Source organism: Trichechus manatus, unplaced genomic scaffold (genome assembly GCF_000243295.1).
Source record: "Trichechus manatus latirostris isolate Lorelei unplaced genomic scaffold, TriManLat1.0 scaffold00116, whole genome shotgun sequence".
Classification (NCBI taxonomy): Eukaryota; Metazoa; Chordata; class Mammalia; order Sirenia; family Trichechidae; genus Trichechus; species Trichechus manatus.
The window spans coordinates 6,815,524-6,830,809 of record NW_004444052.1 but is presented as its reverse complement, the minus strand read 5'-3'; positions in this window follow the sequence as shown (position 1 = coordinate 6,830,809).

The window sequence follows — 15,286 nt, the reverse complement described above, 5'->3', positions numbered from 1 at the left end:
GGGGTCTTAAAAGCCTGTGAGCAGCCATCTAAGATACTCCACTGGTCTCATCCCTTCGGGAGCAAGGGAGAGTCAAGAGAACAGGATACAAGGAAAAGATTAGTCCGAAGGACTAATTGTCCATAGCTACCAAGGCCTCCGCCGGACTTGAGTCCAGTACAACTAGATGGTGCCCGGGTACCACCACTGACTGCTCTGACCGGGATCACAACAGAGGGTCCTGGACAGAGCTGAAGAAGGATATAGAACAAAATTCTAACTCACAAAAAAAAGACCAGATTTACTGGCCTAAAGGAGAGTGGACAAACCCCGTGAGTATGGCCCCCAGACACCCTTTTAGCTCAGTGGTGAAGTCACTTTCGAGGTTCACCGTTCAGCCGGGAAGTGGACAGCCCCATAAAACCAAATGGGACTAATGAGGCACAGCAGTCCAGGGACAAGGGCTGGAAGGCAGAAGGGGACAGGAAAGCTGGTGATAGGGACTCCAAGGTTGAGTAAGGATAGTGTTGATGTGTTGTGAGGTTGTTATCCATTTTCATAGGGCAACATATGTACTAACTGTTAAATGAGAAACTATTTTGTTCTGTAAGCCTTCATTTAAAGTGAGAATAGCAGCACAATTGGAAGAGAGTAGTCGATGTTACTGAACTGTGCATGTAGAAATTTTTGAAATGGTGTATCTTTGGCTATGTATATTTTCACCAAAAAAAAAAATAGAAAGGTTGAGAAGGGAGAGGGTTCACATGTCGTCAGGTTGGTAACCAATGTCATAAAACAGTATGTGTACTACTGTTTCATGAGAATCTATTTGTTCTGTAAGCCTTCACCTGAAGTACAATAAAAAGAAATAATAATAATTAAAAAAAGAAAAAAAAAAATATGTGTACTAACTGTTTAATGAGAAACTATTTGTTCTGTAAGCCTTCACCTGAAGTATAATTAAAAAAAAAAAAAACTATATGTAAAGGCATACCTCAGAGATATTGTAGGTTCAGTTCCAGATCAAAGCAATAAAACCAGTATCTTGATACAGTCAGTCACATGAATTTTTTGGTTTCCCAGTGCTTATAAAAGTTATGTTTATACTATACTGCAGTCTATTAAGTACAATAGCATTACATCTAAAAAAAGTACATTCCTTAATTTAAAAAAATTATTGCTAAAAATATGTTAACCATCATTTGAGCCTTCAGCAAGTCATAATCTTTTTGTGGGTGTAGGGTCTTGTCTCAATGTTGATGGCTGCTGGCTGATAACGGTGGTGATTGCTGAAGGGTGGGGTGGCTATGGCAATTTCTTCAAATAAAACAACAATGAATTTGCCACATTGATTGACTCTTCCTTTCACAATTTCTATGTAGCACGAGATGCTGTTCGATTTTACCCATTGTAGAATTTCTCTTAGACCCTGCTGCGCTTTATCAATTAAGTTTATGTAATATTTTTAATCCCTTTTTGTCATTTCAAGAATGCTCACAGTATCTTCACCAGGAGTAGATTCCACCTCAAGAAATCACTTTCTTTGCTCATCCATAGGAAGCAACTCCTCTTCCATTAGTTTTATCATGAGATGGCAGAAGTTCAGTCACATCTTCAGGCCCCACTTCTAATTCTAGTTCTCTTGCTATTTCCACCACATCAGCAATTATTTCCTTTACTGAAGCCTTCAACCCCTCAAAGTCATCCATAAGGGTTGGAATCGCCTTCTTCCAAAATCCCGTTAATGTTAATATTTTGACTTCCTCCAATTAATCCATGCATGTTATTAATGTTATCTAGAATTGTAAATCATTTCCAGAGGTTTTTAATTTACTTTGCCCAGATCCATCAGAGGAATCACTATCTGTGGCAGCTATAGCCTTATGAAAGTTATTTTTTAAATAATAAGACTTGAAATTGAAAACTGCTCCTTGATCCATGGGCTGCAGAATGGATGTTGTGTTAACAGGCATAAAAACAACATTAATCCCCTTGTGCATGTCCATCAGAACTCTTGGGTGACCAGGTACATTGTCAAAGAGGAGCAATATTTTGAAGGAATCTTTTTCTTCTGTGCAGTAGTTCTCAACAGTGCACTTAAAATATTCAGTAAATCATATTGTAAATAGATGTACTATCATACAGGCTTTCTCGTTCCATGTACAGAGCACAGGCAGAGTAGATTTAGCATAATTCTTAAGGGCATTAGGATTTTCAGAATGGTAAATGAGCATTGGCTTCTACTTAAAGTCACCAGCTGCATTAACTCCTAACAAGACAATCAACCTGTCCTTTGAAGCTCTGAACCTGGCATTGACTTTTTCTCTCTAGCTATGAAAGTCCTAGATGATAACTTCTTCCAATATAAGACCGTTTAGCCTACATTAAATTTGTTGTTTAGTGTAGCCACCTTCAATTATCTTAGCTAGATCTTCTGGATAACTTGCTGCAGCTTCTATATCTGCATTTGCTGCCTTGAAATTTTATGTTATGGGACCACTTCTTTCCCAAAACCTTATGAACCAACCTCTGCTAGCTTCAAACATTTCTTCTGCAGCTTCCTCATCTCTCTCAGCCTTCATAAAATTGAAGAGAATTAGGGCCTTGCTCTGGATTAAGCTTTGGCTTAAGGTAATGTTGTGGCTGGTTTGATCTATCCAGACCACTATAACTTTCTCCACATCGGCAGTAAGGCTGTTTCACTTTTTATCATTCATGTGTTCACTGGAGTAGCATTTTTAATTTCCTTTAAGAACTTTTCCTTCACATTCACAACTTGGCTAACTATTTGACAAAAAAGTCTCATCTTTTGATCTATCTCTACTTTCAACATGTCATCCTCACTAAGCCTCATCATTTCTAGTTTTTGATTTAAAGTGAGAGATGTGGGACTCTTCCTTTCACTTGAACACTTAGAGGCCACTGCAGGGTTATTAACTGACCTAATTTCAATATTGTCATTTCTCAGCTAATAGGGAGGCCTGAGGAGAGAGAGAGATGGGGGAAGTGCCGGTCTGCGGAACAGTCAGACCACACACAACATTTGTCAATTAAGTTTGCCATCTTATACGGGTGCAGTTAATGGTGCCCCTAAACAATTACAATAGTAACATCAAAGATCATTGGTCACAGACAGATCACCATACTAGACAAAATAATAATGAAAAAGTTTGAAATATTCTGAGAATTACCAAAATGTGACACAGAGACATGAAGTGAGCATGTGCTGTTGGAAAAATGACACCAATAAACTTGTTCAATGCAGAGTTGCCATGAGCCTTCAATTGTAAAAAAAAAAAATAAAAATGCAGTATCTGAAAAATGCAATAAAGTAAAGTGCAATAAAACGGGGTATGCCCATTTTACATGATGTAATTTAAATGTTCAACTACGTATATGTATATGAGTAAATGAATGCATTCAAAATACATAAATAAATAATTTTTATGTTCAAATGAAGGTTTAGAATGTAGCTTATCACTGAAATGTTTTCCTCTTGTGCCTGATAAGGAAGGAAAGAAGGAAGGAAGGAAGGAAGCGGGGGAGGGAGGGGAGGAGGGAGCAAGGGAAAAAGAATTTAGTATGCCTACTCCTCACTTACTGACATGGTTAGGTCCAAAGACCAGGTCATTATACAAAAATCCGAGTTAGGCAAGAGTGGGAGCGGTGCCCTCCCCCCGCTTCAGAGTTGGTGTCCCACCCCCTCGTTGCTCAGCACCCGTCAGGTGCCCCCAGTCCATCTCAGGATGCATATGGCACAGTGGGTCCCCTTCTTCACCACACCTTCCCTACCACCGTGGAGCACGGGGGGTTGGGGATGATGGTAGTGATGGTTGAGTGTTGCCCACTGTCTCTGGAGCAGCAGAGGCCCGCCATCACCTGGCCGTGCTCCAGGCCTCCTCATGGACTCCTGCATATTGCCTCTCCACCTTCCCAGTCTGCTGGCCGCTGAGACAGGTCTCCGTGGCCAGCAGCTCCTGGGACTGCGCTACCTGAGCCTACTGGAGGGTGCATAGATGGCAGAGACGCCTCTTTGGAAGAAGAGACTTCCCAGCCGCCTACCTGCCTGCTTGCCTGCCTGATTCCTGCAGTCCCGGCTCCCACCACTTCATGGCCAAACCTCCCCAACCTCCTGAGTGTAGACCACCTGACCCAAGCTCACCACTAGCCTGACTCAGCTTCTCTGCCCCCCAAAAAACAAACCCAACCGGTTGCCATCAAGTCAATTCCGACTCATAGCAATCTTACAGGACAGAGTAAAACTGCCCCAAAGTGTTTCCAAGAAGCGCCTGTTGGATTTGAACTGCCAACCTTTTGGTTAGCAGCGTAGCACTTAACCACTATGTCACCAGAGTTTCCAACCCAAGTAATAACTGATGAGGGCACATGCAGCCTGGCTCCCTTTCACAAACCTCCCCCTCCTCCTCCTCCCCCTCTCTCCTTGCATTCTTTTTAATATGCAAAATAGTCAGATAGTAGATTTTTTTTTTACTATTGTTGAAAATATGAAAAGTAGGATAATGAGATAGTCAATACGTGAGGAGTAGGAGTATTAAAAAATACCAAACAGGGAGAATGTCACAATCTCGTATTTTAAACTTCAAAAAAGAGACCAAGGTCAAAAAGAAGAAAACGAAACATAACTTTGTCCTTCCCTAACTTCTCATCCAACATGAGATATTGGAGTGTTTGTTTACCTTAAGAATTCTCACAAATGACACCAAATTACTGGAGAGCTATGTCAGAAGATACTTCACTTTTCCATCTTCTGGCTAGTGAAGAACAGAAATGGCTATGAGAAAGATAAGCATTGATTAAGAGGGCTAAATGAGGTTGAAATTTTTTGATTAAAAAAATAAAGGAATCCTCACTGATCAGGGAAACAAATTGAATTACTAGAATTTATCACTAATGTGATTAGCTTTCACTTTTGTTTAGTGGGTGTGAATCCTTATAGATCCTCGCTACTCATAGTATGACTATCAGACCACCAATACTTGCATTCCCTGGCAGCTTGTAAGAAATGACGAAGTGTGGACACCCATTTAAATTTTTGCAAGATGCCCACATAATTTCTAAGATCTTAATGCTTGAAAATATTGTTATAAAGGACTTTAAATGAACTATGTAATGATATATTAGGAACCAGTTCTATTCAGAATGTCTGCACAAAACTGAGCCCTCCTCTTTCGCTCAAAAATTCAGCCTACACAAAGAAAGTTGAAAATCAATATTTTCAGAGGAAAAACAAATCAAATTTATGAAAAGGGGTGAGGAGAAAAGAAGTCTATCAAATACAATGACAAATACCATGTCAGCAGGATGTGAAAAAGAGGCTTGGCAATTATGTTGAACAACATTTAAAAACTAAAGGATAAAATTTGGAAAAGAGAAGTGACTGTCTTGGCCAAAAATAAAACATAAATTATGAAGAAAAGAAAACACTCCACAAGTGAGTTTTGAGTACTTAATAACAGCATTGATTTATGAAACAAATGTGTAAAGACCGGAAGGTGATAAAACGTAGTAAGTTGAAAATGGAGACTGGAGAGCTGTGGAAAATAATTGAGAAGCAAATTTACAACAATATAGAATTAATAAATATACTCTAAAGAGCACCAAACAGGACAGCTGTGAATGAATATGGAATTACTGACACAATGGAAAAAGAATCTCTTAAAATTGTGTGGATGCAGAGGAAAAAGACCATGATGAAAGCAATTAGATAAATCACCAGATAAAGAGAACAAAGATGTTTCAACATGAGAATAACTGTCGCCGGTGATGTAGAGAAACCAAAAGAACTAACAAAACTCTTTCAACAGAAGAGGCTGAAAATTTCCCAGAAATAAAATTTTAAATATATCTTCTCAACAGAGTACACCTGTTAAAACCCATTGTCATTAAGTCGATTCTGACCGATAGCGACCCTTTGGGAAAGAGTAGAACTGCCCCACAGGGTTTCCAAAGAGGGGCTAGTGGATTCGAATTGCCGACCTTTTGTTTAGCAGCCAAACCCTTAACAACTGTGTCACCAGGGCTCTAGCTGAAACTGAAGAATTAAGAATAAAAGAAAGAGAAGTACGAGGAAGAAAAATGAGAGAGGCCTCATCTGTACCAAAGACAGTGTTCAATGGTGGAAGACGATAGCCCAGTAGCTATGGAGTTTGGAAGGAAGTAAAACAAATAAATAAAATGTCACTCAAGACCCATATATTCAGGCAAGTTGTCATACAAGCATAAAAATATGAGACCATCACTGTCAATATCAAAATAAGTAATAAAAGAGGAAGCAAACCACCAATGGGCTTTTTCTTAAAAACAAAAGAAACTGACAATTAAGAGAGTCAAACAATGAATGAAGAAAGGAATTGTGAAAATCGAAACAATCAATATAGAAATAAAACAAAGCAAATGTAGCAATAAAGCTTAAGTGAAAATGCTAATGTTATGAACATCAGTAATGAGAGTCTGAGAGATAAAAGAAAATCCAAGATTATGCAAGATATGCCATCTCAAGTACAAAGAATTAAAAGTTCCATCCTCTGTATATTTTTCCAAAAAAAAAAACTCCTTAAATTTTGAGGTATCTTTTAAGAAATAAGTAATCCTTAAAATGAACAAATATTTATAAAATTGAGATATTTTTAAAAATTTATTTTCCTTTTTTCTTTTATATTCAACTAAAATAAATACAATTCATAACAAAAGTATAATTAATAGTATGACCCCAGTTATTAATTAAATGTTTCCTTCTCTCCCTCTTTCCTTCATTCCTTGCTTCTTTGCTTTTTTTCTTCCTTCCTTCCCTACTTTTCTCATTTTGTCCTTGCTGTCTTGCTTTCATTCTTCCTTCTTTACTTTCTATCTGTATTTCTATCTTCTAAAAGCATAACAAACCATCTGGAAAGCTCTTTAAGTAATGGTTGAAATGGTAATTTGAGGCTTTTTTTATTTGTTTCTTTGAAGTTCGTGGTATATTTTTTATATTGTTTTAATTTTTTGTAGAACAGTAATTATGAAGACAGGAAAAGCTCTAAAAGGATGCATATTAAAATTCAAACATTTAATTTTCTATTGTGTAGATCATAACAAATTATGGATACCACTGCGAAGAATGGGAATTCAAGAACACTTAATTGTGCTTTAGGAAACTGTACTTAGACGAAGAGGCAGTCATTCCAACAGAACAAGGGGATACTGCATGGTTTAAAGTTAGGAAAGGTGTGTGTCAAGGTTACATCCTTTCACCGTACTTATTCAATCTGTATGCGGAGCAAATAATCTGAGAAACTGGACTATATGAAGAAGAATGAAGCATCAGGTTTGGAGGAAGTCTCATTAACAACCTGGGATATGCAGATTGAGGCAACTTTTCTTGCTGAAAGTGAAGAGGACTTGAAGAATTTACTGATAAAGATCAAAGACCTCAGCCTTCAGTATGGATTACACTTCAACATAAAGAAAACAAAAATCCTCACAACTGGACCAATAAGCAACATCATGACAAACAGAGAAAAGATTGAAGTCATCAATGATTTCATTTTATGTGGATTCACAATCAAGACTCATGGAAGCAGCAGTGAAGATATCAAACAATGCATTGCATTGGGCAAATGTGCTTCAAAAGACCTCTTTAAAGTGTTAAAAAGCAAAGATGTCACCTTGAGGACTATGGTGGGCCTGACGGAAGCCATGGTGTTTTCAATTGCCACATATGCATGTGAAAGCTGGACAATGAATAAGGAAGACTAAAGAAGAGTTGATGTGTTTGAATTATGGTGTTGGCAAAGAATATTGAATATACCATGGACTGCCAAAAGAATAAACAAACTGCTTTAGAAATTCAACCAGAATGCTCCTTAGAACTTTGGACTTGTTATTAGGAGGGACTAGTCCCTGGAGAGGGACATCATGCTTTGTAAGGTTAAGGGTCAGTGAAAAAGAGGAAGACCTTCAAGGAGATGGATTGACACAGTGACTACAACAATGGTCTCAAGTAGAACAACAATTGTGAGGATGGTGCACTGTTTAATTCTGTTGTATATAAGGTCCTTATGAGTTGGAACGGACTCAGTGGCATCTAACGACGACAACAACATTGTGTGTAATATGTTATCTGGGCTTAAAACTTTGATTATCAAAGAGAATTCGAGTGACTTCTGTCTTCTGTCACTTTGAAACTACTAAGCTTTTACCTTAAACCAGAGTAATTTCTAAGACATCTCTTTGTTGAGCATGGTCGTGGGAGAAATAAAATGTTAAAGAAAATTATTATTTCCTCTAAAATGTTCTCAAGTTATATTTAGATTTTTTCATGGAGCTTAAAAGAGCATTTACTGAGTAACTAGGAAGCCATATCACTTTATTATTCTTTCTCAGCTGAAGGATTAGTTTTAAGAGATATTCTCATTCTCTTTCTCTGTGTTTCAATATATGCATTCTAACTTTCATTTTACCATATAATTCTCAACAAATAGTTGTTTCTAGAGAAATATATATATATGTAGATTAACAAAAGTAAAAATGTGTGCATTTTTGAAAAATTGTTATGTTCTGAGTGCTTGCCATTCTTAAAAAAAAATGTGATGCAGGTATTCATTTTGTCTAAATAAGAATCCAAGTTCTGAATCATATAATCAAGATACTTTAGACACAAATTAATAAAGTTAGAATTTTACCATTAATTTTAAGTTGTATTTCTTCTAAGAGCAATTTGTTAGTTCTTTTGCCAGTCCTTAGTATATTCAATATCCTTCACCAGCGCCACAGTTTGAACACATCAGTTCTTCTGTCTTTTTCATTATTCAACTTTTGCATGCATATAAGGCAACTGGAAAGACCATGGTTTTGGGTCTTTCAGACACACTTTCGCCATCAAAGTGACATCTTTCCTTTTTAAAATTTTAAAGAGGTCATTTGCAGCGGATTTGCCCAGTGAAATACGTCTAGCATTACAGCAACAAGCAAGCTACCATACTGCCACAAACTGACAGACAGGTGATGGCAAACTAGAATATAACCTCGATAAAGACAGAGATTGGAAGTACGCTGCCAGAAGTCGAGAAACACCTGGGGCTACCAGAAGCCGGAAGAGGCAAGGAAGGCTCTTTCCTTCAAGCCTTCAGAAAGAGCATGGCCCTGTCAACATCCTGAATTTGGACTTCTATCCTCAGCAACTGTGAGAGAATATATTTCTGTTGTTTTAAGCTACCCGTTTCATGGTATTTTGTTACAACAGCCCTAGGAACCTAACACAGTTTGTATTTCTGCAGACTATCAGAATAATTGGGGTTTATGTTTTTTCTCAATAGTTAAAGTATAAATTCTGTAATGACAAGAACATTTTTCAAATTTTAATTTCTATATGCTCTGGAAACCCTGGTGGCATAGCAGTTAAGTGCTATGACTGCTAACCAAAATGTCCACAGTTCGAATCTACCAGGTGCTCCTTGGAAACTCCGTTAGGCAGTTCTACTCTGTCCTATAGGGTCACTATGAGTTGGAATCAACTCTATGGCAATGGGTTTTCTATATGCTGAGAACATGCCATACTACCTCATAAATCTAGGAGCACTGTATGCATATTTGCTGACTGAATGATGTAAGGAACACATCCTCATAAATAGTTTAAATATTTTGCTCAAAAATGTATTTGTCTCCCTTCAATGATATATATGTACACTTTCTCATTGTACTTTTTATGCCTTAGTAACATTTGCCTCTAATGTTTTCTATGTTTTCATTTTCTTACCAGATCTCTAATTAAAATAATATGGAGATTTTTGTATAAGCAGCTACTGTTGCATTAACCTTGGGACATAACGCAACTCTAATAACGAGCAGCAGTCAATTTGGGGCTTCAGCAATATTTGGATACTTTTATTTTGATGTTATCAGACAAAAACAACAGAATACCATACTTAATTTTTATTAAATGAGAACAACGTAGTATTTGGAATTATTTTACTGTTCACAAAGGAATCCAATTATGTGCATTTTACATAGATTTGCATTTAGTGTTGTTTTTTAAAGGGGTTAATTGTAACTACTGCAGACTGACTTTTTAAATTTTACAGAGCTTAATAAATATAACTACTATTTCTGATAATGTAGCTAATCTCTATGTAAAGAACAATGTCTAAAAGTTAGATAAGATAAAATATTTTGTTGAGCTTATTATTTATTTTTACTTAGGTAGTTGATTTCTTGTGACAAAAATCTCTACCTTATTAAATACATAATTTCTTATCCAGAAGTGAGGCAAACTATTTATTAAATTTGAGATAGATTTTGTTCAGCCCTCTTGCTACCAATACTACATTCTTATGCAAGAACAGCCTTTTTTATATAGCAAAAGTAAGGCCAGTTTGGAGGCAATGCTAAGCATTTTACAGAACAGATGACACTTCATAACACATTGGATCGTTACCCATGGCTATCTTGCATATCTTATATTTTGTGCAAGTCATCGAGTGGTTTGCAAGATGAAGACATCATCTCACTACCGTGCACATTGATTTCTTCATTTTTCTCATACATATTTGTCCTTCACCTTCTCCTTCTACTCTCTATTTTATCATTTTTGCTGTTATTCTTCCTTCTTGTTGTTAGTTGCCATCCAGTTGGCTCTGACCCATGGCGACCTTATGTACAACAAAAGGAAACATTGCCTGGTCCCGAAAGCAGCAAGAATTAAATTTATGGTACCCCAATAGAGCTGTTATTAAGAATGAATCAATGCATATGTACAAGTAAGTACAGAAGCTGACAACTTCAAAAAGGGAAAGAATTACTTGTAAGAATCAGAAACATTGATGAAGATTACTTTGTAGCTCATAATATTATGTTCAATGGGTAGATCAAAGACTGATTAAAACACTAACCAAATCAACTTATCTTAAATTGATTCTGATTTCACCTCAGTTTACTTTGACTTGCTAGAGACATTGAACTCATTTTCTCTTGAGTGATATTCTACTTAGTTACATGTTTGGTGGGCTGTTTGAGGACTGTGCAGAAAGAGGCAAAAGAAATCAAAAGCAAGTAACTAACACATTTAGAAATATCTGGAAAGAAAAAGTATTTCTTTTAACAAAGCCTTCTACTAGACTAAAAATGGAACAATGCAGTGAGATTCAAGGATTTTTCCCATTACCTTACAGTATGCTATTTTTCATGGTAAAAAGGTTTTGAATTAGGCTATAATATCATAAGCAGCAAGAGACTCTCTTTCAAAAGTACCTGGGAGTTTTTCAGTGTGGAAATGGACTCTTAACATAATGTTTAGAAAATAGTTGCTTTACTCCAAATGGAACCAAAATACATCTATATTTTAAAGACATGCTGCATTAGAAGTTCCTGCATTTTAGTTTGGAAAAAAAAATAAAAAATAAAAAAACTTCTACAGCTATCTATTCTAATAGCCTTGAGGTACAAAAACTAGAGACTATTCTACAGATTGAATAAATGGTCAAGTCTTAAGTCATCTTTGACAATTCAGTGGACATGCACAATGGAAACTGTGCCTTAAATCTTTTTATAGGACAAGTGTATTTCTGTGAAAAATAGAATGAAGTCACACTTTTGTTCATTGTTCTTATTGTGAACAGTAAAATAGTCGGAATGGAGGCTGAACTATCACACTAGAAGTATAAGACTGTGTGTGAGTCAAAACTAAAACAAAATTAATATCAGACCTCAATGAGACTAAAATGTCATGGATTAAAGTAAAATAAGTAGATGTATTCCTTAAATTTACATGTAAAATATTTTACTCAGCAGAGTCTCTGCACTATAGACAGCTGATAATTAAACCATTTTATTTCCAGAAATGTGAATTGACTAAAAAATCTGAATATTTATTTATAGAATAATAGATCAATTTGATAGCTTTCTACTCACTGGGGGAAAAAGTAGATACATTTAAAAAATATTCCATGTATTTTCTGCTGTAGATTTTTTTCCCATTAAAGATGATGCTGAACTCTTTTCTCAGCTGCTTGTTTTCAACTGACTGCTGAGGTTAAATTAACTAAACTAGAATTATTTTCTACTGTTTAAAATCTGTATTAGTTAGCTTTTGATGAATAATAACCCAGCCAAGCTTAATCACTTAACTCTTCCTGTCTGGGCTCTGAATTATTTTGTGGTGGCATGGCTAAACACACTGAAGGGACTAGAATTATCAGTAAATACAGGATCTGTTATGGCAATTCCTTCAGATAAATGGTGTAGAAAATTAAAACGAGCCAGAATACTGAATACAAGCAGTAGTCAGTAGTGCCTGTTGCGACAACTCCATAGTCACAGTAAAGTCCAATGTCAGGAGTCTAAAGGAATTAAAAGACCGATGGAAACTCTACCATTTGAAACACTTGTAACTTATAATAAATGGGTTAACTTATGTAACAATAACAACAACAAATTTAGTGAATTAAAACACCTATTTGATATGGGTCATAATTCTATGGGACGGATGCGTGACATTCTTGGTTTGTATCACTTAGCTACTTTCTGCTACTCAGATTCATGAGCATGCAATCAGATGACAGGTCAGTTAGGGGCAAGATAACATAGGATGGCTTCACTCACCCAGAGTGACAGGGTGACTGGGATATGGGTTTCTCATCATTAGCAGGCTAGCACAGTCTTACATTCAGAGAGAAGCAAGAGATGCCGATTATAAATGAGCAAGCACTTTTCAGGACTCTGTTAGCGTAACTTGTCCAAATCAAAACATGGGGTCACCCTAAACTCACCAGGTCATGAAAGAAACTTCACCTCTTAAGAGAAGGAAACAATTTGTCACAATTTCTACAATCTACCGCAGAAATTATGTACAACAATACACAGGCTCAGTAATCAATTTGTTCTATTTTCTTCTTTTTCTAACATTTGCCTTTTCCTTGGAACATTCTTAGTTCTTGACTGGCTTGTTTTATAATTCAGATTATCTTAATGTGCAAGGTTTTTTATTATTTTTTCCCAGTGATAACAATTTTTTTGTATTCTCACTATATATTATTTAATAATTGTTATGCTTTTCATAATTGACATATTTTAAATATTACACATTTGAAAAGGTTTTTGTAACAAAAATACATGCCGAATATTTTAGAATAAATAAAATTCTAAACTTGTTCTGTCACTTAACTATTTTTAATAGCAGAAACATTCTATAGTAGACTGAATAATGACACTAAAAGATATCAGATATTAATACAGGGGACATGTAAATGTCACCTTATCTAGAAAAAAGGTTTTTCCAGATGTAATTTAAAGATCTTGAGATGGGAAAATTATCTAGAACTATCTGGGTGGCCCCTAAATACAGTAAAAAGTGTCCCTATCAGTGAGAGTCAGAGGGAAATTTGACAGAGACAGAAGAATAGAAGTCAATGTGGACACAGAGGCAGAGACTGGTGTTAAAGGAAAAAAAAAAACTTGTTGCCGTCAAGCCAATTCCAACTCATAGCGACCTTATAGATTGGAGTTATGTGGGTGCACAAGCCAAGAAATGCTGGAAACTGCCAGAAGCTAGAAGAGGCAAAAACAGATAGATTCTTTGCTAAAACTTTTGAAAAAACATGGTATATCTGAAACTTCAATTTCAGCCCCATTAAACTGATTTAGAACTTGACACTTCCAGAACTGTGAGAAAATAAATTCGGTTGTTTTAAGTAACCAAGTTTGTGTGTAATTTGTTACAGCAGCCACAGAAAACTAATACACATTCTTTTAAGAACTTTGGAAGAGTTATATAGCTTAAAATAAAGAACTGAATATCATTTAAAACAATTCATTTAACCAAAATGTTGAACATTATTTTATTTTTATTTTCTAGCCACAAGCTATTTCTTTCTTATAATGCCAGTGCACAGTGAAATAAAATCCAAAACAATTAATACTTCATAATATTTTTATATATAGCATATGCACTATATTCTACTTTGGTGGCCACAATGATAAGTATCAGTGATAAGCATAGGCTTTATTATTTTAATATGCATAGTTCAAAGTTTCCATTTTACTAAATTTTTTCTGTCCCACCTTATAAATTGTCTCAAGAGCTTCACGGAAAATGTTTCAAAGTTAAAATGAGGAGATATAGAATAAATAAGCTTTTCTTATGGACAGAGTGAAATGTGATTAAGTTTATTTTTCAAGATGCGATCTTTCCTCTGATCTCTGACTTGGTTCACTCCTCCAACAATTTTTTTTTAATTTAAAATATGTATAGATGTATATATATGTGTATGTGTGTGTGTGTACACTCATGTATATATGTATAAATGTATAAATCAATACCTGTGTGTGTTTCTTTCTCTAAGATATTTAATACTGCAGTGAAACCTGTGAGAGCTGGAACTTGACAGGACTGCTTTGTTTTTCTGGGTGATCTCACAAGTTTTCCACCTTTGAAAGGGTGCAGTCTTAACACTTTCTATTGCTTTCTTTTGGAACCCCTGGTGGTGTAGTGGTTAAGAGCTACATCTGCTAACCAAAAGGTAGGCAATTCGAATCCACCAGGTGCTCCTTGGAAACTCTATGGGGCAGTTCTACTCTGTCCTATTATAGGGTCGCTATGAGTGGGAATCAACTCGACGGCAACAGGTTATTGCTTTCTATTAGCGCAAAATATTGAGTTTTCCTTCTCTGACAGGTTTCTACCTTACATAGTTTCTGGTTTTTGCAAGTTTTACTGTATGTGAATATATATCATATATAATCTATATGAAATAAAATAAAATAGGATTTTCCTATATACAGGTAATCTCTGATTTAAGACTTAATCCGAGTTTACTATGCACCACATTTAAAACCTTCCTTTTTTAATGGTTTGTGTATTTTTTATGTATATATGCATGTATTAAAATACATCTATAAGTTTATATGCAATGTTTCCAACCCCCAAGGGCAAATAAAGATTGTATGTATAAAGATATGACAATAAAAGTCAAGTAAAATTTTGCTGAAGATAACTCAAAAATGGCTGCAACAGTACATTGACAGGGAACTGCCAGAAATTCAAACCAGATTCAGAAGAGGACATAGAAAGAGGAATATCATTGCTCAAATAAGATGGATTTTGGCTAAAAACAGATAATACCAGAAAGATGTTTACTTGAGTACTATTGACTATACAAAGGCATTCAACAAATTATGGATAGTATCATGAAGAATGGGAATTCCAGAATACTTAATTGTGCTCATGCAGAATCTGTACATAGACCAAGAGGCAGTTGTTCGAACAGAACAAGGAGATACTGTGTGGTATAAATCAGGAAAGGTGTGAGTCTGTGTT